A 23,234-nucleotide genomic window follows, 5' to 3' on the forward strand; every position below is an offset into this window, starting at 1 on the left:
ACAAATGGAAATATTTATTTGTGCCTTGGATTCTTATTTCTAATTAACAACAACTATTATTATCTACTTCGGTCTATAGCTTCAGGATGTGCATGGCTTCCACAAAAACTTCTTGGTAAAACCACAGTGAATCACTCAAATTCAGGTCTCCGTGTAGCAGCCTCGTATTACAACTACAGTCTAGCACTTAACAGAAAGTGGAGCAGAGTGGAAAAAAGAAAAAAAAAAAGCCAAAAAAAGCCAAGGGGAGAAGGGGAGATCTCTGTAAGAGGTGTAGCCTCTTCCTTCTAGACGCCATTCCAGCAGTTGCTCCTCCCTGCCTTGCCACACTGCAGGGAATCTCTGCAGCAAACTGCATATCCTGACTCTCTCTAACAGAAGCTGCTACATAGCCCTAAGATGCTGCTACAATTGTTGTTAATGTGTCGGTGATAAATATATAATCTTATGCCAATGTTTGTTTTTATAAAAGATAATATGCAGCTGCCACCCAATCTACGAATACGGAAAGGACTAGAAATAGCTCCTGAGTCATGATGAGCTTGTTTGTCATGATAGGGGACTGGGTATCACTTAATTTATTTGATTCGTGTCTCCCACAGCACACATGTACATGCAGACATACTCTTACCTTGCTCTTCTTACTATTAACAACTTTCTTCTAGAGGTGTTACACTTGGCTGACTTACAACACTGAATTCACAGGTCAGAGTGACATACATAAGAGCTAAGGATAGACCATGGTTAGCCAGAAGGATCTAGCTTTGACTATTATGAAGGAGATTAGATAATTTCAGAGTTCAGGCATCCTTACAGAAGATGGCAAGGCAAGCTTACCTTTAAATAAGTCCACCCATGACAAGAACAATTCACAATACTGACCATTCCCTGCTTCCCAGACACAAACACTTGTACAGCGTGGGGCAACTAAGCTGGGAGTGAGGGGGAAAGGAAATACATTTTCTTTAGAAGTCTACAACAAAGTGCATACACAAAAATGAAATGAATAAAAACTGACAGTAAAATCATATCCTGCATTAATTTCCCAAACAGAATTTTGGTCCTGAAAAAGGGAGAAATAGGACGATATCATGCCATCCATTCAGAGACATTTTGTGCTGGGTAAATTACATGATATTATTCAGAGACCAAAGTGGTCAGGGACAACCTGGAACTCCAATGTACACAGCCAGGGATTACCTACCTCAACTTATGAAGACATAGGAATATAGGTACACTGTTTTCTGACAACTTGAGCCACAGACGTCTTTTGTACTTGGATGTGTGTATTGATTTTAGTTACACAGGTGTTCCCCAAGGACTCCTGACAGGTGATTTAACATCAGGAAATGTTGTGAAGCCATGCTGCTCCTCTCTGAATCAATTCTTAGTCTTGATAAGCTGATAAATGCACTTTGTTGCTTTTTGTGTTTTGTTACTAGTGGTTTCTCATAATTGGTTCTCAAAGCTTACTTTCTTCAGACTGCTCCTTTGATATTCTGTAATGCCATAGACTGTCTTTGAAGAGTGAGCAATAATTGAGAGCTTAAAAAGACTGGTAAAAGTTATAAAGTCATAAAACTCTATTTGATTCCTCCTTCAGTCTGCTTTCTGAAAACGCGCTGAATTTTAATGGTGAAGAGATCTTGTGGGTTTTGAATGAAAGATTCTTTTTCCTCTCAAGCCATGGTTTCTACTGCACAATCCTCATTGATATTTCATTGCCTTCAGGATAGCAGAATGTCTATAGAATTTTTTTCCAAGTCTCTTATCAACAGTGTTTTGTGACATTTGGCCCAAAAAACATGTACCTACTCTCCCAGGTTTCCTTTTCGAATGCATTGTGCAAATCAATTCTACACGGAGCTACAGTCATTGTGATACAAAAGGTACACCAAGACACATTTTTTGTGAATAGGCATTGTATTCTTTTTCATTTCACTTCTTGTTCCTGGCAGTTGCATATAGGAGCTTCCCATAAACTGAGTACATTTCTCTTCTTCTTTTCCCAAGGTGTGACTGAGCCATAAATAATTGATGCTTCTGTGAAGAAAAATGGTGAGAAGAAAATGAAAAAAACTTTCTTAATCATGGTGCACAGTTTCAAGTTCCACCAGCCCATTAACTCAAAATAAACTGCTATGCATGCTGTCTGCTCACTGTCTGCACACTGGCATTTACCAGGGGAGAGGCAGACAAGAAATAGTCAGTGACGAGATTTTTACAGACTAGAATAGTGACACTGTAATCTTGCTCTTTCCCACCCTGTCCCCATTGCCCCCTTTTCCAACCTCTATGTCCTTTTCGAGACACAGCTAAAATGAGTCTCAGAAGTGCCCCATAACGTGTGTTCAAAACCAAAATACAGGTATTAGATTTCACTTGACATTAGAAGAGGTATATGATGGGAAAGAGAGAAAAGGAAAAGGAGAGAAGGGGAAAGGAAGAGGATAAAAAGGAAAAGGGAAAGGGAAAGGAAAAGGGAAAGGGAAAAAAGGAAGGCAGTTTAAGCATTTTCTTGTTCCATGACATGTGGCAGGAGAAACATTACTGTTACTAAGCTCATTTCTGTAGTCAACAGATGGTCTTGGAAATTGTTTTGCTGTTTTTTGTTTATTACAGAAGAGAAAAAAAAAAAATGAAGTAGTTTCAAAAGATTGTATCGAAAAGGCATTGTGCCAATCCTACTTAAAGCAGCATTTCTCATACAGCTGAAAACAACTTTTACAGTTGTGAGTAGGTGTAAATATTACAGGACATTTTTAAGTACACATGAGCTCTGCCTCCAAATGAGAAGCAACAAGAAAAAGTCAGATGTTATCAGCCCAGTATACTTCATGCAACCAGTCAGTGACAGCAGCCCACATGTGCCGAGGCCAGAGATGCTTTGATAAATCAAAAAATTTGCAGCATCATAGGAGCCATCAGCACAACAAAGAGGCATGTGGTTATGCCTCTTCCTGAAAAGAAAAAAAAAAAAGTGAAAAGCAGAAAAAAACTTGCCTGGAAAAGCTGATTAACTGCTAGCTATGTATCATACAAATGGAAGCAAGAGCTCTTTAAATGGAAACAGACAGAGTTACCGCAGCATTTGAGTAATTAATGTCATGCCCTTTTATCAACTACTGTTATGGTTTGGGCTGGGATGGAGTTAATTTTCTTCACAGAGGCTCACACAATGCTGTGTTTTGAATTTTTGATGAAAATAGCGGTGGTAACACAGCCATGTTTCAGTAGCTGCAGAGCAGGGCTCACCCAGAGCCAAGGACTGCTCAGCTCCTGGGGCTGCCCTGCCAGCCAGGGGCTGGGAGGGGACACAGCCAGGACAGCTGGACCAAGCTGCCCAAAGGGACGTCCCACACCATGGGGCGTTGTGCTCAGCAATAACACTGGGGTAAAGAAGGAAGAAAGGGAGGGACATTTGGAGTTTGTCTTCCCAAGAAATCATTCCATGTGCTGAGCCCTGCCTTCCTGGGAGTGGCTGAATGTGGCAGCTGATGGGATGTGGTGAACAGGCTCCTTGCTTTGCTTGCACACGCAGCTTTTGCTTTACTGACCGTCTGCATCTCACTCCATGAGCTCTCGCACTTTTACCTTTCTGATTCTCTTCCCCATCCCACCTGGGGACAGTGAGCAAGCGGCTGGGTGGTGCTGTGCAGCCTGCTGGGCTGTCACAACAGCTCTCTTGGTGTCTTGTTTTAGGAAAATGATCAATACTTAACACCGCTTCTGACCCTGGTCACATCCAGCCCCACCTAGTAACTGCTGATTCATTCCCGGTAGCTCCTTGCAGTTATCACAATGGAGACTGGGAAAAGCTAGGTATAAATGGCACTAAAACTAAATAACCACAGAGTACTTCATCCATGCGTTCTCCATCTGCTGCCTCCATTTATGGATAATAATGCCATTTGCAGACAACAGCAGCAAAACTTTTCTCCAGGGATTTATTTATATCCCTGTATTTCCTGGATTATGTATTTCCTGGATTATGGTTTGTACTTTCTAGTGCAATAAGTGCCCCAGAGAAACACTAAGTGCAGCAATTAAGAGAAGAGTTCATTTTCCTGCCCAAGTAATCCCTGCCTCCTAAGCCATCAATAGAAGGAATGCCTTAATACCACACTGCACCGGGAGCTGAATTCATGCTTCTCAAGCCACCACTACTAACAGAGGATAGCAGAACTGCAGGCTTGTTTACTCAAATGAAAGCATTTAAGTTACTCACCTGATCTGTGCCCACAGGCTGGTGAAAGGGAGGACATTGCTTCTGTGTTTTAGTAGCTTTGATAATTTCAAATTACACCCTGGGGCTATTAAGGTGTACTACCAGAAAGAGATGGTGAGTTGAAAGATGAGGTTATTGACGTGCCTTCCCGGTGAAAAACTTGAGGCAAAACTGAAATGGTAGTCTGCTTCTTTGTAATTTTTTCCTCTATTATTTAGCATAGAGAGAATGTACACTCGGTGATGCCCTGTGCTTCTTGTGTAGATTATCCATCTTCCACTGTCATGTGTCCTAAATTACAAGTCACCACTGCCTAGGCTGAATAATAAAATACTTACAACAGCAGCTGAAGGGGAATAAAAGCAAGCAACAAACAAGAGAGCTTTTATCTCCTTTCATTCTTATTTTTCCCTGTCCTTTTAACATCCAGCAGGCCACAAAATGAATGACAAGGATTAAATTATTTGGCTGCCAGATTATCTCAGTGGCAGTTCTTAGCCGAATATCCATGCGAGTCATTGAGAGGTCATGATATGAACGAGTGAATCAGACTCTGCAGGGTCACTGCACATCTCCCTGTGTTACCTGCTCTCTGATAGAAGGAGGATTCAAAAGGAAAGATAACCCATCTAAACGAATTCTAAATATTGAATGAAATCAAAGCCAATAGATGGGGATTTTGGTTTTCTAACAAATACAAGCTAAAAGGAACAGGAATTCTGCAGATGGCTTACATGAAAACTCCCAACATGCTTGCACCTGCCCACCCTTTAAAGTACATTTACTTTTGGAAAACAAAGACGTATCTCACCAACGGGAAATATGAGATCCTAATGTGTAGAAATTGAAATTCCAAAGCTACCATGTTGTCCTCACAAACCAATGATTTAAATTTGCAATGATTTAAAATTGCTCATTGTTCTGGTGAGATCCCATTGCTTCTTTGTTGCATTTATTTCCTCATTAGATTAAAAGGTGGTTGGGAAGGAGAATGTGTTTTACCTGCACAGTGCTTTGCACAATGAAATATTTATCTCCAAATGGAGATTCCAGGCTTTATTACCACATGAATAATACATGTAACTTGAGTTATGACCTCCCAAAGACCTGTTTACAGGTCTATTTTCCTGTCTGTTCACCATTGTGATTCATGACTATGGTCATTGATAATATTTTCTTATTTTATGATAAAGGTTATTTTTAATAACCTCACCTTGTCTTCATAGCTGTTAACTATTCTATCACCCCTTGCAAAAGTACACCACTTGTTTAAACTAAACTACTTATTTTAAAACAAACAAACAAACAAAAAGCTCCTCTGTTGACTCAAGAAAAGCAGCCAGTAGCAGCTTAACCTAATAAGCAAGTTACCCCAGTGGATGACTCTTAATATAACAGCAGAAGAACTTGCTTTCATAATAGGCAACTGCCTGGTGGGCAAAACCAGCAGATGAGAAATTGCAGATTCCCATGACAAGGACATGTAAAGACACCACCTCCTATATTCTTCAGATGCAAACTCTATCTTTTACAAGCATCTTATTAGAAGAGGAAAAGGTTCTATTAAAAATCTGCCTTGCTAAACTGATAGAGAGGAGAAAGAACTGAGACAACAAACACCATTTGCTTGCTTAGTCACTCCTAAGTTTTCCCTGACTCCTCCATACAGCTGAAGAGCAGATCATTTCTAAAGATATTCGAAGTGCTACTTGGCTATGACCTTAGCCCAGACACTCTGCCCGTTCTGCAACGCCTGCTCTCATATTGAAGATGTATAGCATCGACTGCCCTCTTAAAGGCATTCAGCAAAAATAACTGAACTTCGTACACAGATGCAATGCAGGAAGTCAAGAGCATTTGTGTTTAGTCACCTTGGATTTTTAAGTATTTTTAGGTTAATGCCTCTCTATACTTGTGTGTATGGTGCTTTCAGGAAATTACTAAGCAGTGGTGCTACAGGGAAGAGCCTCCTGCATAAAAAGAACAACAACGAGGTTCTTCAGGCACGGTGAAGTTGTCTTGTGCTTTCTAAGATGGTCTGCACATTCCAAGGAAAACTGTAACTAAAACAAAACACTTCATGGAAAAGCTGCAGGTACCTTCTGGGTAACACAGACCTCGCATCTCCCCCTCTGTGTCTCAGACTTTTATTTAAGCCTGTTGATGAGGCTAAAATTTCCAAATGCCAAGTGCTAAAGGTAAGGCTCACTTCCCAGCAGTGAAAAATTGAACGCTGAGTTATAACAATTGCAATTTCCATTTCTAGGACTGGTGAGTGATGAGTGGTTTCATTACACATAAAACGTTGACAGCATGACAGCGCTCCGTGAGACAGTACAAATACCTTCCCTACAGCTGGTGCCGTGTGCTTACCTGTTCCTGGCAGCCAGAAGAAACTATCAATACCCATGACAAGATACTAGAATGGGCTTCTCAAATTAACAAATTCTGTCCCTGCTATCAGCCAGCTATGGCACACAGTCCCCTTCATAACCCGATTGAAGGATATCCCCCGAACAAGTTGGGAAGAGCTCAGTCATATGGCTGTTATTACTGGGGTCTTCTCAGCTGCTGTCATTATGAACAGGCAATCTTTCGGTTCATAGTAAACATTTTTGTTTTATCTGCCTAAATTAGGACTTCGTATTCTACAACACTAAATTGAAAGCCATTTCTACAAGCAAGGTAAGATAGCTCTTCTCAACCGTTTGTAAGCCCCTTTGGGGAGCGCAATCTTTTCCATCCTTGGGGAATCACTTTATCCTTCAGTTCTCAGCAAAAATCTGAAATAAAAGTGGTTGCCACCTCAACTGAGGAGCTTTCTTATTATTCCTTCTCCAGAACTATGTTTCTTCCTTTAGCATAACTTCCCTTTAATACTAATTGTACTCCTTCAAGCCATTCCTAAAGTGTATTTACAATTCTTACATTAATACCAGTTCTAAAATTATCTAAAAGGTAAGCTTTAATGGTATGTAAGTGGTACATAAATATACTGTGCATTTGCTCAAGCTTCTTCCTGGTTCGCAACAATTTATTATTATTTTCTTATTTACGGTAATGCTGCTTTTTCCAGAAGACAATGTCAGAACCCAAACGACAAAAATGGCGGTTTCACCATATGGGCTGCTATGAAGAAAATTAACCATGGCACAGCCAGACTCAGCACACTTCCAAATCCACAGTCAAAGCTTTCAAACTGCAAAGATGAGAAGGAACTCCGTTTGCTTTCATTTGGCTAAAAGACTCTTGCTTTCCAGAGCAGTTGTTGTACTAATCTGTATGCTGTGTATGCCTTCAAGGACAGCACATCAGTGCTGCCAGCATGTAAAGGAAAAACAGGACAGTTTGTCAAGGGTTAATTAATCAAAGAATTTTTATAAATCCAAAGTGCATTTTGGAAGATTCACAATGGTCAGGATGAGTCTCAGAAACATAGAAAGCAAAACAAATTGTGGCTGTCAAGCAAAATTTAATCTTCTATTTGGAAGAGACATTGCTTGGCTTACAAAACCAAGACAGATAATGACCAGCAGGGACGTGGCAGTCCATGGACGCAGGGCCTAATGGAACCATTAACCCGCACGGAATAGTGCCACGCTGATCCAGCAGCACTTCCCAGATTTATCATGGCTTGGGGGAATCTTTCACAAGATTAAGAATACTTTATTTATTTATTTATTTATTGTATGGCCAACAAGGCTGCTCAGTTAGAAGGAGCTAATGGCAGTAATATGATTTTAGAGAACCCCCAGGAGCTCAGGAAGTTGTTTCATATCTTAGTTAAGGCCAGACGGCTGGGTAGTAAGGGAACAAACCAGAGATCCCAAATAAACAGCAATTAAAGGTTTGGTCTAGACTGTAAGACTGAAGATATAACCTGCATCAGTGTTGTCTGTTAGTATAACTGATTCATTAGCAGAAGATGGATTTTTAAAATAAAATTACTGTGGTATGTCATATTCTGGCACATATATCTTTATACATAGAGCATAGAAGACGCAGAGGCAGAGGGCTTGCTGCTGTTGTCTCTGAGCAAGGTACCTATCGGCATAGTACAGTCTGGGGACAATGATGCAGCCTTCCTGACACTTCATTTTTTCCCAATTTTAACTTTTCTTCTTTACTCTTTCTTGTACCATTTATTTCTACAGATTACTCAGTTCAGGCACTTAAAAAAATATGTTATCACAATCTTAAATCCAGTATTTTTTACAAAAGAAACTCTGCCTATAAAATGTTTTTTAATGAAGTTAGGAGAGCTTATGCTTATAAGTCTACTCGATACACAATCTCAAAAACAAGAATAGGAAGGATTTTCTTCTCAAAACTTTCTGTGAAGCATAATGTTTGAAAGCAGGTGTTTCAAGGTGTTAACAGAGCTTGAAACACGTTTATACTACTTGATTTTTCCTTTGCTTTTACATTTACAAAAATACTTCATAGCATATCTATAACATTTTATAGTATATACTTAAACAACATATTCACCCATTCTTTAATTTTGATAATTTAAGGTTTATGAAGGTGTGAGTGGCATGTACATCCATAACACAAGAAAACACTAAAACAACGTACTTGTTGAGATAATGAGGCAGGATAACAAACAAACAAACTAATAAAACACTACTGCTGTAGCTGGTTTTACTTTTAAAGCAGTCCACTTTGGGCAAATTACTTTTACAGTTGTTTAACCCCGTGGACAGCTCAGGGAATTGCTTCTGTGGCTTCTAACAGAACTCTACATTTCTTTATTTGACTTCTGCTATTGCCATGGGTTGCATCAGACATCTGGGGAAAACAGTTCACTACCCCACCCCACCCCAACAACAACAACAATAAATAAAATAAATAAAAGCTCTTTGACACTGAGGTCAGGGAATAAAAAGCTACACAGAGGGATCAAACCTACCACAATGAAGAAGGCGTATCTGGAAAGTAAAAAGGAGGAGCCACTCATTCTTCCCAGGGCAGTATCATTTTCCTGTGTGAATACTTAGGCAGAGCTCACATTATTCATGCAAACATGTCCACGAGGGTCAATGGGAGCACAGCGAGCAGGATGTGCAACGGCATTTCCTTGGAACCAACAGGGACCAGGAACTCTGCTGTGCTAGATATTGTTTATACACATTGAAAGGTCTTCTGGCTTCTACTGTCTAAACTATAAAAAGCTAAGGTAAGAGGAAGAGAGGAACAGAGGCACAGTGCAATTAATGCCGTGGTGAGCAGGATGCGTAAAACGCCCAACTTCAGGTGTACGAACATTAGTGTCTGACTGCCCCAGTGTCTGAGTTTTTTGCTGGACCAGGGTCAAACTAATTTGACAAAGGTCACGTATAGAGCTTCAGTGGAAGAGTTAAGCATTAAATTCCATTATTCTACAATCCAAGCTACATCAGTATTCAGCCCCAGACAATTAATCCTGTTATCCCAAATCCAGGCAATAACATGCTATGCACATTTACTTCTGTAACAGCAGTTTTACTGTATTGTGGTAAAGTGATAAAACAGATTAGGAATAATAAAAAGACCTAATAACACAAGACTTTTTTTTCCCCTAAATTTAAATGATGGAAAAATCCTCGAAAGAATAAAAGCAATTAGGTCAGATTCCTTGATGGTAGTTAGATATTATTCATGTACCTACACCACTTATAGAGTGTAAAACCATCCATTTAAAAATAAATATTGTATTACCACCTCATTTACTATCATTTTAAATGTACCTGCTTGTAAAGAATATGATAATATTCTTCATGTCAGAAGAGAGCTTTTTTTTTTTTTTTTCCATTAACCAAGCCAAATATCTGCCAGAACAAGTTTAAATCAAATCCTCCTCCTTCAGCACTATTTCAGTACATATTCTTTCCCAGAACAGGCGGTTGCATGTAGTGTTTATGAAGTCACTGAAGTTGTGGTTGAACGTGACGGGACGTAGCATGAACTATTTGATCAAAGCAACTAAAATGCAAGAGGAAATAATGGACTGTCACATCAGATGGGAGGTATCTGATGGAAACCTCTTGTAACAAATTAAAACACCTTTGGTCTCTGAAAAGTGAGTAGCAGGTAATGCCCTAAATAAGATTCACTATTCATCAGTCTTTGTATTCACAACGTGTTTCAGGCATTTATTTTTGTTGTTGAAGAGACTCTCTTCATTCCTTCTCAAATCAAGGAGTTAGCATGAGCTGTGAGTCCTTAAGGAATGTGGTATCAGATGCTAGATTTATTTTGCTCTGTTTAAAATTCAAATGGATCATTTTTGAAGTAAAATCAGCTACAACAGGGATGTCTTTTGTTTTGATTAATTTGCTCAATTTGAAATGCTAGAGCTGGATTTGACTCCACACTATCAGTGTAAGTACAAAATCAGACACCCAGACAAGGATGCAGAGTCCTTCGCTTTTTCTTGGAGGGGAGACTGTGACACAAAATGCATGCTTTTATCCAGATAGTACAATACAGCTGATGCAAATTCTATGGAGCCCTTGCTAAACGCTGTTCCGAGAGCTGACAGGACCTTACAGCATCCAGCATCCCACAGAGCTCAGCTCTTCAAACAGAGAAGTCCGACAAGTACAAGAAGAACCGACAAGTACATTTTTGCAAACAATTGTATTCCAACTGCACAGACCCTTATCAGTTCTTCCACAGAGAAAAGCAGCCCTGTCCACCAGACTCTGCCAACGTGGCCAATTTTCACACTTAGCTACACTCATTTTCCTCGGGAAACACACTATTAAGGACATGCTGATCGATATTTCTGTTTTCTAAATTTTTTTTCTATGAAGGACAGACAATTGTTACCAATTGTACAACCGCAGCTCATCTGTGAATTACTCCAACCCCAAACAGTTTCTCAGCTTAAATTTTGTCTCCCTGTAATAGCTGCCTTATCGTTATTTCATATAGCAGTGCTTTTTGTATAACTAAGTAAACAAAAATAAATAACAGAACCCCAGTGGTTCTGGTAAATTGTTCTCTGTAAATGGCTGCCACGCATTGCTTCAGCTCCGCGGTGGTGGCTCACTGCATCCCGACAGCTGAAAACTGCTCCTTTAGAAATCTCTTTCCACATGCCTTAGCCTTCACTCACCAATAGCTTCATTTTTTATCTTTTCAATATAGACACTGACAGGTCACATGTACCAGAACACAAAGAGTTGTCATGGCAGATCAGCCTACTGGTCCATCAGGCTTCCTATTCTGTCTTTACGAGATCTCAGAGGAAGGTGCAAATCCTCCTAATGCAATAAGCAATTATGCAATGGTACCCATAAGGGCAACATTTCTTTTCCACTTTGACAATCAGCTTATACCCAGAAGCAAAAGATGCTATTATCCTTTAAATAGTTTCCTAGGTTGTGCATAACAGATTCCCTTCTCTTATGATCGATACGCAACAGGACATGGTCACAGTTAATAGGCTCCAAATCTAATTTGGCCAAAAAAAGAATGAGACTAAAAATCCAGATTAACAGTATAGCTGCTTTTCAAAATTAAGATTGAAAAAAAAAATTCAGAAGAAGCTGAATTCTGTGGCATTAACTTTCTTAAAGTTCTGTGTGCAAGCTGTCCAATGATTTTAGATTCATGTGTGACTCATGAGGAAGACAAAACAAATTTTAGCATCATGTGTCAGGAGCCATTTGGAACAGTCACGGAGTTCGTGACCTGGATTTATTTGCAGTCCTGCAGTAAACTCTGAATGCTAGCCTTTAATAACAATTGTTTATATAGAAATACTGCTTTTATTCATGTTTCCTGGTGATATTTTGCATGTCAGTAATTGCTCCCTTGAAAAGGACTTTCCAAAAGAGTAGCTGTAATGTATTTCTGAGAGGAATCAAAGCCTATAATCCCATTATTCTGTGATTCCGGTACTTCTGGACCTACTGCTCAACAATCTGTTGAACTTGGAAGAGCTCAATTTCCGCAGTTTCCAGTCTACTTTGTAATTACTCTTCATAATTTGTAACAGATTATGCAGAATGTCCCACAGAGATCAGCAAACCATCCGAACTCTCTGAAACTCTGACAAAAATCATTGAGATGTGAGTCAGATGACTGTGAGTTCAGATTTCCTTTCTATTAATGGGTAGTCATTTTTCCATTCTTTGGAACCCTTATTTGAATCCCAAATCTGACATCTTTTCCCATGAAGGGAGTCAGCTATTAACCCTGGCTGGTGTTTAGGCTCAATCAGCAGGAAGGAAGACCAGCAGAACTAGAAAAATGAGAAAGAATATCCAGAGAACAGTTAGGAAAGAAGTAATTTGTACAGAGTGAGAAAGAAAAAACAAATGTGCTTTCAGAGACAAACCAGCAGCCTACTGAAGGCTATTAGCTTTGTAATTTATACTAAAACATGTTATTTCCCAAAACATTTGAAAGATCAAAAAATACAGGAGAGGAATTGTTTTGAGTTCTGTAAATGGAAACAACTGGAATTACATGAAACTAAGAAAACTTAATGAGAAAACAGTAAATACAGCTGTTGGATTCCCTAGTATCAGTTAGATATGAAGAAAGTGTAGGAATTTGGAAAGTTCTTAAAAACAGCTTAAACAAAGACATCAGCAAATACACTGTGTGGGAGAAAGCTATTCCACATTCGCAGCAGGACAGACAAGCCCTGACTGGTCTTTTCTGTGTGTAACTGCTGTAAGTCTGTACGTGCAAGGAACGGAACAGGAGATTGAAACAGTTTCTGACTTTTTTGAATAAGCACATATAAGTGAGTACATCTATATGTGAATACATAAACGAGTAGATATAATTCCTAGGAAAGCAAATGCAAAATAAACATTTGAAATATGTTCATTGGGTTCTCTGTGGTACGTATGTAATTTTAAAACAAAAATGCCATCTAAAAGGGAAATATCCACAGGCTTCTACATTTACAGGGGTACGTATTGTTTGTCTAGGGTTTGCCATTAAATTCGTCTCTATTTTAGCAGCTGTTTTCATTTTTTGCCAGAAGGGGTTCAGGAGGGCTTTGCAGTGATAGGGAAATCTATGAATGTTGGTATAAAATAGACAATTAAAAGTTGTGTGGGTGGTTTCAGAAGTGACTCCACTGGTTTTAAGCATCTTTACAGCAAAAGGGCAATGTGGAGCTTTCCACAAAACAGTCAAGCACCTAAGCCTATGGGCTAGAACAGTGGTCGCTTCTCAAGTTCTTTCTGAAGGAAGAGCGGTTTGAAGCTTGCTTTGCACCTGCCCCAGGCCTTTGCAGTTCCACCTGCTGAGCTGACAGGATAGCTCTGATGATTCCTACACTTTCTGGTACCATCCTCACTCAACCCCAGCTTCAGCAGGCTGGTTAGATTTTACCAAAGTAAACCTTTCACCTACCTGATTTGACATACTCAGCCTGCAATATTTTTTAGGGGATGATTAATGGTAAATCACCAGTATATGCAAAAAACTTTCTTTCCTGCTAGCATCTTATACCTCATTAATCTACCTCCCTGCAATATTTATACACATTATAAGATGACATTTCTCTAAACTCTGCTTCTCCTGACTCAACATTTGTCCTTGTTACTTGTCAACCATCCTAATTCCTAGTGACTTCAAAAAACAAGTCTTCAAACTACTAACTGTATTATTTAGCCAGATTTACTTAAAGTGCAGTGATGTCCTAAATCACCTGCTACTCCATAAACTAGGCAACCCATAAATAGACACATCTTCCTGCTTGCTAAGATCTAAATGCTTGTTAAGATCTCCTGGTCCTCTACCATGTGCAAATGTGAGGCTGCTGAGGGTCAGTAGGGGATAATCTGCAATACCTCTCCCCAGCTTGGGCTGACGGAGTCTGTATCAAAAGACTTTGTCCAATGGTCTTTCTCTTGCAACAAATCACAAAAGATGTTTAGGAATTTGATGCTGAAATATCTGTCATAAATCTGGCTAGAATTCAGTTCTACAATTTTAGATGAAGCCACCCAATCTTTCTTTCTGTCTTGTGCCTGTCAGGCATGTTGTGTCTAAGGAGATAAAATTACCTATGAGAAATATATTCTAGAATGCCTAAGGAAGGAAACCAGAGAGCAGAGAGTCATTTGAAGCCAGGGACCTAACTTGATTAGGAATACTTGATTAGGAATTAAAATTCCAGGATCTCAGTCATATGAGAAAACTCAAAAGCTGGGCTGCATCTGCTTAGCAATGGGATGTATCTCCAGGGATAACCAAGTATGTCTAAATGCTTCCTATCCATGGGAATTGGTATGGGTCAAAGACCAGAGTGACATGAGAATCGGATTTGGAGATTCTACTTGAATTTTGCTTGTGACTGTTGATTTTTGTATAATAAAAATATTCTTTTGGCAAAGAGTAAGAAAAAGAAATAAATATACAGGTATATTTCAGTATCTGGGAAATCCACAGAATACCTCAAATCCAGGGGAGAAAAGAAAAAATAAAAATAAAAAATTGCCCATTTTCTAGTACATTTTTCATGCAGAAATAGCATCCATTATAATGGACAAGCTGCTATAAGTTCCTTGCATTGCTTTCCCAGATTCCTTCTGGTTGCAGTTGTTTTTATCACATTTATAAGTCCTGAATGGCTTAGGAGCTTATTACATTAGCAAGCTAAATAAAAACTTCCACTTGATGACTGGTTTTATTGGCCATCTACAACACAGAATTTCTTATGAAGGTGGCAGCTCCCAGCAACAGCAGAAGTGATGGTTGAGGACAAAACACAGAAGGAAACTGAGTTTTGGGAATGATTTAAAGTTGAAGGATACAAACAAAGAAAAGAAAAGCTTTAGAAAACTGGATTTTTTTTTCTTTAATACTGTCTTGTTCTTGGAAAATGAAGTTAGACTTGTTACTTAAAGAAGAGCTTCCCCAATTCTTGTGTCCTGACCAATACTCACACCTGAGATTTTTCCTGTTAATGCATATCTTTTATCAAATAAGTAGTAATTCACTCTTCTGTGATCCAGAATAATGTGAATTTTACAGCTGCAGAAAGCAAACACAACCGATTCCATCTTTGAATTCTGAACTATCTCACAATGTCTACCTATTGCTATAGAGCAGACCTGGGTGAAATAGTGACGATGTGTTGTTATTTTCTGCACACACACACCTTTTTTTTTAGAAAAGGAATACATTTCTGAGTAAGTAAAAACTCTCCCAGGTTCCAGCTAGAGTCCTTTCTATTCAAAGGGATGTCTGACAAAGGAATATTTTCCCTTAATGAATGGAAGCCTCTGTTTTCTGACTCCCTTCTGCAATGCTTCTCTCAGGCTGGCATATACATAAGGTCAAATGACTTGGTGCGTGTCTAGTGGCTGCATTTACCATTAAGTAGCTTATTATTTTAAGAGACCTTGTACAGAATTATTTCTTTCTCATAATAATTTCACTTCAAATATATATTTTTTTGTCATGCATGACATGTCCTTGTTCAAGAAAAGCATCTCAGAGAAAGCAGTCTGTTAAGGTTAAGATACTTTACAGTCAGTATAATCCATTTCTATAAAGCCCACTGTATTATGCAAAAAAGTCCATAAAGTCCACTCTCTGCAAAAAAAAAGAAACGATCCTTTTTTAAAAGATCTTCAACTGCAGTATAGTATAAATACAAAAATAACGAGTCTTGGGAGTTTAAGGTAAAAGATGGAAGGCAGTGGTAGGACAGAGAAAATATGGTATTTCTGCTAGTAAGTAGTGAAGACAATTTTAATTTGTTAGAATTTATCAAATTCTTGCAAGAGCCAGTTTAGGAACTCCATTGTATTTTGTCTATTCTAAATATGTTGAGTGAATATTGACGTTGGGCTAAACTTTGCAACTAGTCAGGCACCGCATTCAGAAAACTGCAGAAGTAAAGCAAGGGGGATCCTTTGCATAGACTTTCAATTTCCAGAAGTGTCCAGTCACTGCACGAGGAGACTAGACTCAGAGGTCACTGACATTCCAGGTGGACGAGCACTCCTCCGGGGCTTTTGCAGTGCTTGAAAGACTGTGTCTATATTCTCTGTTGTACAAACTTGGTGGGACCACAGATTGCATAATGTCAGCATTCCAGAGAACTGCAAGCATCTAAAAGATTCTCACTGATGTCAGATGAAAATTTTCAAGCTGAAATTTTAAATTACTTTTAAGGAGATACCATTTAGGATAACCTACAGAACTGAGTTATTATTTAGGAACTAAACTTCACAAATGCTTTCATTTAGCACCAACAATGGCAAGTACATGCTTGGTATTGTCCAGACCTTAGCCAACCTGAATGTTTTCGTTATTAATAACAGCAAACAACAACATAAACATACCTCAGCTTCGTATTCATAGACCATGGGACTCTTAACCTTTTAGACTTCTAAATTAAAGCAAAGGGTACCTACCAGATCCAGTTTACTAGCAGAAACCCTACAGGTAAGCTCTCATATGTGGCAGTTCTCCAGTCAAGAATTCTGTCTTTTTTGATCATCTCATAATTAACATACAAGACCTACTATAAATAATTTCCTGGTGCTTAAAAATATTCCAGGATTTCAGACGTGGGGTGAATTACAGTGAATCAGTACCCTACAAAAAATTTCCTTCTTTTTGGGGACTGACAGGAAGAGTGTTCAAAGCTGTTGATCTAAATCTCACAGTTTGAGTGTTTCTAATAATAACAGAAGCTTCATCTATCTCCTGTTGAGTCTGTTTTGTCACAGTTCATAAATTGTTGAAAACAGTTTCCTTTTTGTGAAGTTTTAGAATCAGTTCTTTCTTGGCTTTATAAAGCAGTCTCCAGTTTAATGTTTTCTATAAATCAAATGCCTCCCACTTCCAAACTTTAATTACCAAAATAGTGACAACAGCTCCCTTTTAAGTAGATAGAAAGTAAACTACATCTATTTTTAACACCCTGGTTTAACAGTTCCCATAAGTGAAATGTCACCTGGCTACTTGAGAGAGAAAAGATGCCAATTTCAGTGACTGCCTACGTGATCTGTTTTCTTCACCCCTGTGTGGTAATGCATTTAGCATTAGTGAAGAGTGAACTTTTAAAGTGCATTTCTGAATCTCTATATCCTTTTGAGTTTCAAATAAACAAGTTAATAAAATATTTTAAAGAAAAAAAAAAATCATTTAAGAACAACTACACATACGGACAACATTACTATCCAGATTGTGAAATTTATAGGAAATGTGACATTTCCTGTACATCTTATAAAGTACTAGGCCTGGTTCTGAAATCTCAAATAGCATCCCAGTTTATACTGTAAAACCAGAATCAAAATTAAGGTTTATTTGTCTCCTAATATTTGTTTTGGATATGAAGAACAACAGAAATGCAGAAACAATTAATAATGTAAGGCTGAAAAACAATCAGTTTCATGATTTTGTTTTGGCATTGACCCAGAGTCCTTGGTTACGCCAGCGATAATGCAGCAGAGATGCAAGTAGATCTGTATTCCAAATTCATCTCTCCATTACACTGCTTGCAACCACACCAAGGGTGCACATTAGTTTATAAATAAATAAATAAATTTGTACATGAGACAGTTCTATGAGATGTGGTACTATAGCACCAAATTATTGGGGCTATACTGGGGATAAAGAGGTGTAACATCTACAGGTTGTTATGACTTACTGAATTAGAGGCATTCTGCACCTTGAGGAGGTTGAATTTCAGTGTAAACACAAAGCATTCTGCCCTGTTCAGGTCATTTCTGTTAAGGTGAAGCAGACAGTCCTTAGAAAAGATTCCGCAGATCAGTCAGCAAATAAGAATGTAGCAGCAGCTGCGCTCAGCCAGATGAAGGCCCATCTGCTCCCTGTCACAAAGAAAGAACAGGAGGAGACACTTTGGTAGGCAGAGGAAGGGACAGGACAAATACAGAATGATGCCCCCCAGGGAACGTCTTCCCAGCTTCCTAACAGTCACAGATTTAGAGGCCTCTTTGAAGTCATTACCTAATTAGCAGCAGCTAAAGGATCTCTTATCCTTGAACTATGCAATTCATTTTCGAACCTATTTAAATTTTTGGCCTCCAGAAAATCCTGCAGATTCTACAATTTAACTTGTATGTTGCCTGAACGAGAATTTCATGTTGTTTGCTTGAAATCCACTGCTAAAAACTCTTTGGGCATCACAGGTTCTTTTGCTGCTGAAAACACTGAACAACTCTGCCCCATTCATGTTTATATGATCTGAGATTTCATAATCTTGTTGTATTTAATCTCTATGACCTCTTTCTTAAGTCTCTAGTCAGTTTAGTCTTCTCATATGATGTAATTCAAAGTCTCTGATCACTCTTACCATCCTTTCCTGCTTTACTGTATCCTTTTTGAGGTAGGGGAAGAGAACTGCCAGGGGAAAACAAATCTGAGTGTACCACAGATCTGTACAGACATAGGAGTGTTTTATTTTGTTTACAGACCTTTTCTTAATAAGTCCCCAAATTCTGTTCTTTTGATCACTTGAACATGAGCTGATATTTTCTGAGACTCTTCAAAATAATCTCATAATCTCATTCCTGATTAGCAACATCAAACATCCATTTGGTGATATAGGCTGTCACTTTTTTGTGCAACTTTGCATTTATCATGCAAAGCAATATCAACACTAAATTATATCTGCTGTTCTATTTTCCTGTCACGTAGTATCACTGTATCCTTCTGCAACATTTTGCAATCAGCTTTAGATTTTATTATCATGAGCAATTTTATATCATCTGCAGTTGTCACCTCGATATTCCTTCCCTTTTCAGATGGCTTACAAACATGCTAAAAAAGCAAGGTCACAAAACAAGGTACTGAGGGATTCCAAAGATAAATTCCCTCCACGGTGACAAATGACCCTATATTCCTAATTCTATTTTTGTTTCCTGTGTTTGTTTTGTTGTTGTTTTTTTTTTCTACTCCTATTTTTTTAGCCTTCTATGACAAATCTCATGACAATTTAATTTCTTTAAGTCACTAAGCATTTGGCTTAAGATTTTGTTTAAAAGTTGGCTGATACCTGAACAGAGATCACCCCGATCAGAAAGATGGTTACCGACTCCTTAAAATAGCAAACAAACCTGGGAGCTTATTGTTTACCTCCAAAGAATAGCATCGTGTATAGATATTAATCTATTATACATTTGTCATCTGTATATATTTTATGCATATTTCCAGCCAATCCATCAGGGACAGAAGTCAAGCTAAGCCATCCATTTCCAATTTTCAGAGTAACTACAGCACCCTCTGAAACTGGTGCCTCTGGTAATTATGAAAAGAGGCTGCTTAGGCAATGTACTGGAGATAAATGCTCAGAATTTTCCTACCTTCATTCCTTTAAAGCACTTGGATGAATACCATCTAGCCCTAGTACTGTTAATTTCATTAATTCAATCCAAAAACTTTTGCATTGATTTTTTCAGTTTGAGACGATTGCTCCACAAAGATGATACTGGAATGGAAATTTCCCAAATGACCGCCTTGGTAGCAAACACCAACACAAATAACCCACCCAGATTTTCTACTGTGTCCTTACCACCTTTGTTCCTTCTCAGTTTTACTCCGTTTCTACCTTGACCGTGTATCTGCCGCACAGTCCCTCTGGCAAATCTCCTTGAGCGGCCAGTGACTTGTTTGCTCAGTAAAATCTCTAATTCCTCCGGGTCCAATGAAGTCTCTAAAATAAATCACGGTGCAATTTCAGTTTGCATTCAAATGAGAACACAGAGTATCTCTTGCACCTTGAGAAGTCATTCAAACCTGTGCAAGGTGGATGTAAAATATGACCATTCTTACTAATTACTATGAAGAGCATGAGACACCGGAGAATCAATCAGATCTATCAAATTTAGACTGTGCCTATGAATTTTTCCAATTACATGCCACTTTGCACTGAAATGCCACTGTGATCTCTGAAAAAAATCTCAATTTTCCTGCAAACACGGCGCTGCTTAATATACTTTTTGCAGACGTTACATACCGATTGGAAATGTCTGTTTTGGTACTGAAAAGCAATGGTTTATTTCCTGTTTGATAACTTAATGCAAAGTTAATGGAAATGTTTGTACAAATACAATTTATATTTACAATGCCTGTGGTAATGGGAAGATCTGTTGGAATACTGATCAGTTTTCCGGTGACAGAACATCGTATAACCTAGTTGTTACATTTATGAACGAGGGACAGAAGAAAACCTTCAAAGGTGAGGCTCAAATAATTATTGGTTTGGTCTTTTGTGATGGGCAGAGTTTATAATACCTTTTAAAACAGAATTTTTTCATATCCATAAAAATTAGGTGGGAAGGATACAACTAAAGTCTAACTGCAAAGTCTTAACTGCTTTAAAACCAGGGGCTTTACCTGAATGCGGGCAAAGGACAGGAACATTTCCCATTTCCTACTCTTTCGATATTTAATCAGAGTTAAATCGAGGTTATCCTTTAGCAACCTTGAATTGTGAATGAGGAATAAAAGAGAGGGTGATTCTTCAAGATTTCAGTTTGTGATCAGAATACTAGTCATGTTGAATATGAAAAATACAGAGCTTCAAAATTATTTTGCATTGCACTTCAAAAAAAAAAAATCTGAAACACAGATGAGGCCCTGAGAAAGGTGCAATCAGACAAAAAAAAAAAAAAAAAAAAAAAAGCAGGATACATTCTTGAATAAGACCACACAAGTTTTCTGATCTCCAGCATAGAGGTTGGAGTCATTTTGTGGTAAACGCATTTGTATGAATAAAGCTGAGGGAGAGACCTCAGAAAGCTTTAAAAGGTTATGTTGGAAGCCTCAGGACACAGCTACTGTGCTTGACAATGAAGAGAGAAACATGCTTTTCAGGAAGGTCTTTCATTTTCTCTATGTTTCAAACTTCAGACAGTTTTTCCTTCTTCTTTCCCTTCTTCTTCTTTTTCATTCTATTGAAGTCACATTCAACATTAACAACGCAGCACTTGGCCTACCAGCAGAGTCCACCTGGTATCTGCAAAGCTAACAGATAACGTGTGGGGTTTATAAAAGAAGGTAAGAAACCCTGTACAGAAGGTATGGAGACCTTCCAGAGTCCAAACAATAGGACTTTGAAGGAGATACAGATTATAATGAGGTTCTCTCTCGTTCCATCCCAAGTTCTTTATTGCTTTGTTCATCCAAGGAGCATTAAGTGATGGAATGCTGTGCCCATTTACCTGAGACATGTATGGGCTTTCAACCAGAACCAAGGCAGGGACATTAGAGGTAGTCGACCTCAGAAGAAAGAAATTTCTATATAAAAAACATATTTTGTATATGTATATTCTCTAATAATAGGTATTTTATAATTTTGCTATTAGGAAAGGAAAACTAAATTTTACAATAACATATGTATGCTGTAATATCATTACACCTTGCCTCTTGTTATACTTTATACTCTTGTTACGAGTCAAATGCTGACTTGGAGCAATTCTGGAGTTAGCACTGATAAGTTCTGTGCATTTACATTTTAGGTTAACAACCACTGCTGTTCCATAATAAGAATTTCCCCAAAATCGGTATAGAGAAGTACAAAATAATTGGTCTCATAATGTAAACTTTCCTTAAATTGTCCCTTCAATGTCTTTTAAGGATTACTTCTGTCCTGCTGTGTTGTGTTCACAGTTCACAATCAGGACTTCATAAATCTGTGACTTCTTAACATAGTCTGAGTCCTTGACTAATCAGTAAGCTGGAAGACCTCCATGAACAAGAGGTATAGCCAAGACCCTCAGTCCCAGCCTTATGCAAAGCTTAAGCGTTCCCACAAACGCAACAGACTTACAAGTTTGTCTTCAACCACTGAACGTGGGCTCACGGGATGTGCTTGTTTGCAGGCACTGCAGATATACCTGTGGTGACACTCAGGAAGCATGTGCAGAGCTACATGGCGGAGTGTGATGGCCCCTGGGACGCACACTTCTGGCTACTCCTTGAACACATAGGTGCCCTTCGGAGGCACCCTAAATTCCCATGTAGCACTTCCACATCGTTCCTCGCAGCACCCAGAGGTGGGGGGGATTAGCAGGCAGCGTCCTGGAGGTGGAGAGCTTGTGACTCAGCGATGCAAACAGGCAAGACGAGATGCCAGCATCAGGGCCCTGATTGCATTAATTGGCCTTAATGGTCCTAATCAGCCTCTCCTTGTGCTTTCACCCCCCCACACACGCTCTGTTCCTGTAGGCAAAGAATGAGCAAGCGTATGGGTGAAGATTTAACCTCGACTTTCTTGCTGAGCGTAGAACAGGCCTGAGAGAGCTAACTCTTCATTAAGTGGTGGCCCACTTGCTACACACTGCAGTCAGGAACCAACGGGTAAACGCCAGCTGATGTTTGGGAGCTCTTAATGCTTTAACGCCGTGGGGATCTCCGCTCTGTCTTCCCTCAGCCTCTCGCCCCTGTGCTCCCAGGAGCCCTCCTTTCCTCAGCGCGGTTCCCTGGGCAGGCAGCACCCTCAGCCCTGCGGCTCTCGCTTCCTTCATGAATGTGCTTGGCTTGCTCATCTCTGCCAGGCTTTGCCATTCGGCCGTGTCAGACACAAACGCTGTGGAATCGCCGTGACTTCCTCACCCTGTACACGGGATCACCTCAGCGAGCTGTGAGCTCCTGAGCTGTAAGTTCCTACTGCTGCCTTTGGAAAGGGCTCTGCTGGGGGACTTGAGCGGTTATTTTCTGGGTATGTTACTTCAGCAATACATCACGGCGAACCCAAAAGTGACGGATGGGCTCTACATCAGCTGCTGTGTGCGCGCATCCCCAAATTCAACCCTCAGAGGAGCGCAAATGTGCCCATCGCCCCCACAGCCGCTTTATCCCGCTGTGGCAGCAGCCAGCCCACCACCACCGCCTCGCCTCACGGCTTGCCCTGGAGCACTCTCCCCCCCGGGGCAGGCAGCAGGAGGCCGGCAGGAGGAGCGGGGCCGCCCGCCAGAGGTCCCCCTCCGCCCGCAGCCGCCCCCTGACGGAGCGCCGGGCGCTGAGGGGCGGCGCCTTCCCGCCCCCTCCTCCTCCTCCTCCCTCCCGC

General features: G+C 39.6%; 1 long non-coding RNA gene across 2 annotated transcripts; it reads right to left on the minus strand.

Annotated features, from left to right (window-relative positions):
* Nucleotides 1-259: 259 nt before the first annotated feature.
* Nucleotides 260-23,206, minus strand: LOC106017333 (uncharacterized). Of its 2 annotated transcripts, XR_011810540.1 has the most exons (4): nucleotides 21,996-23,206; nucleotides 19,737-19,877; nucleotides 17,850-18,033; nucleotides 260-2,043 (listed from the first exon to the last, which is right to left on the minus strand). It is a non-coding gene; the product is annotated as an uncharacterized lncRNA (long non-coding RNA). The 2 variants fall into 2 exon arrangements; XR_001190740.5 differs by lacking the exon at nucleotides 260-2,043 and having other exon boundaries at nucleotides 17,377-18,033.
* Nucleotides 23,207-23,234: the final 28 nt, after the last annotated feature.

Source organism: Anas platyrhynchos, chromosome 7 (assembly GCF_047663525.1).
Source record: "Anas platyrhynchos isolate ZD024472 breed Pekin duck chromosome 7, IASCAAS_PekinDuck_T2T, whole genome shotgun sequence".
Taxonomy (NCBI): domain Eukaryota; kingdom Metazoa; phylum Chordata; class Aves; order Anseriformes; family Anatidae; genus Anas; species Anas platyrhynchos.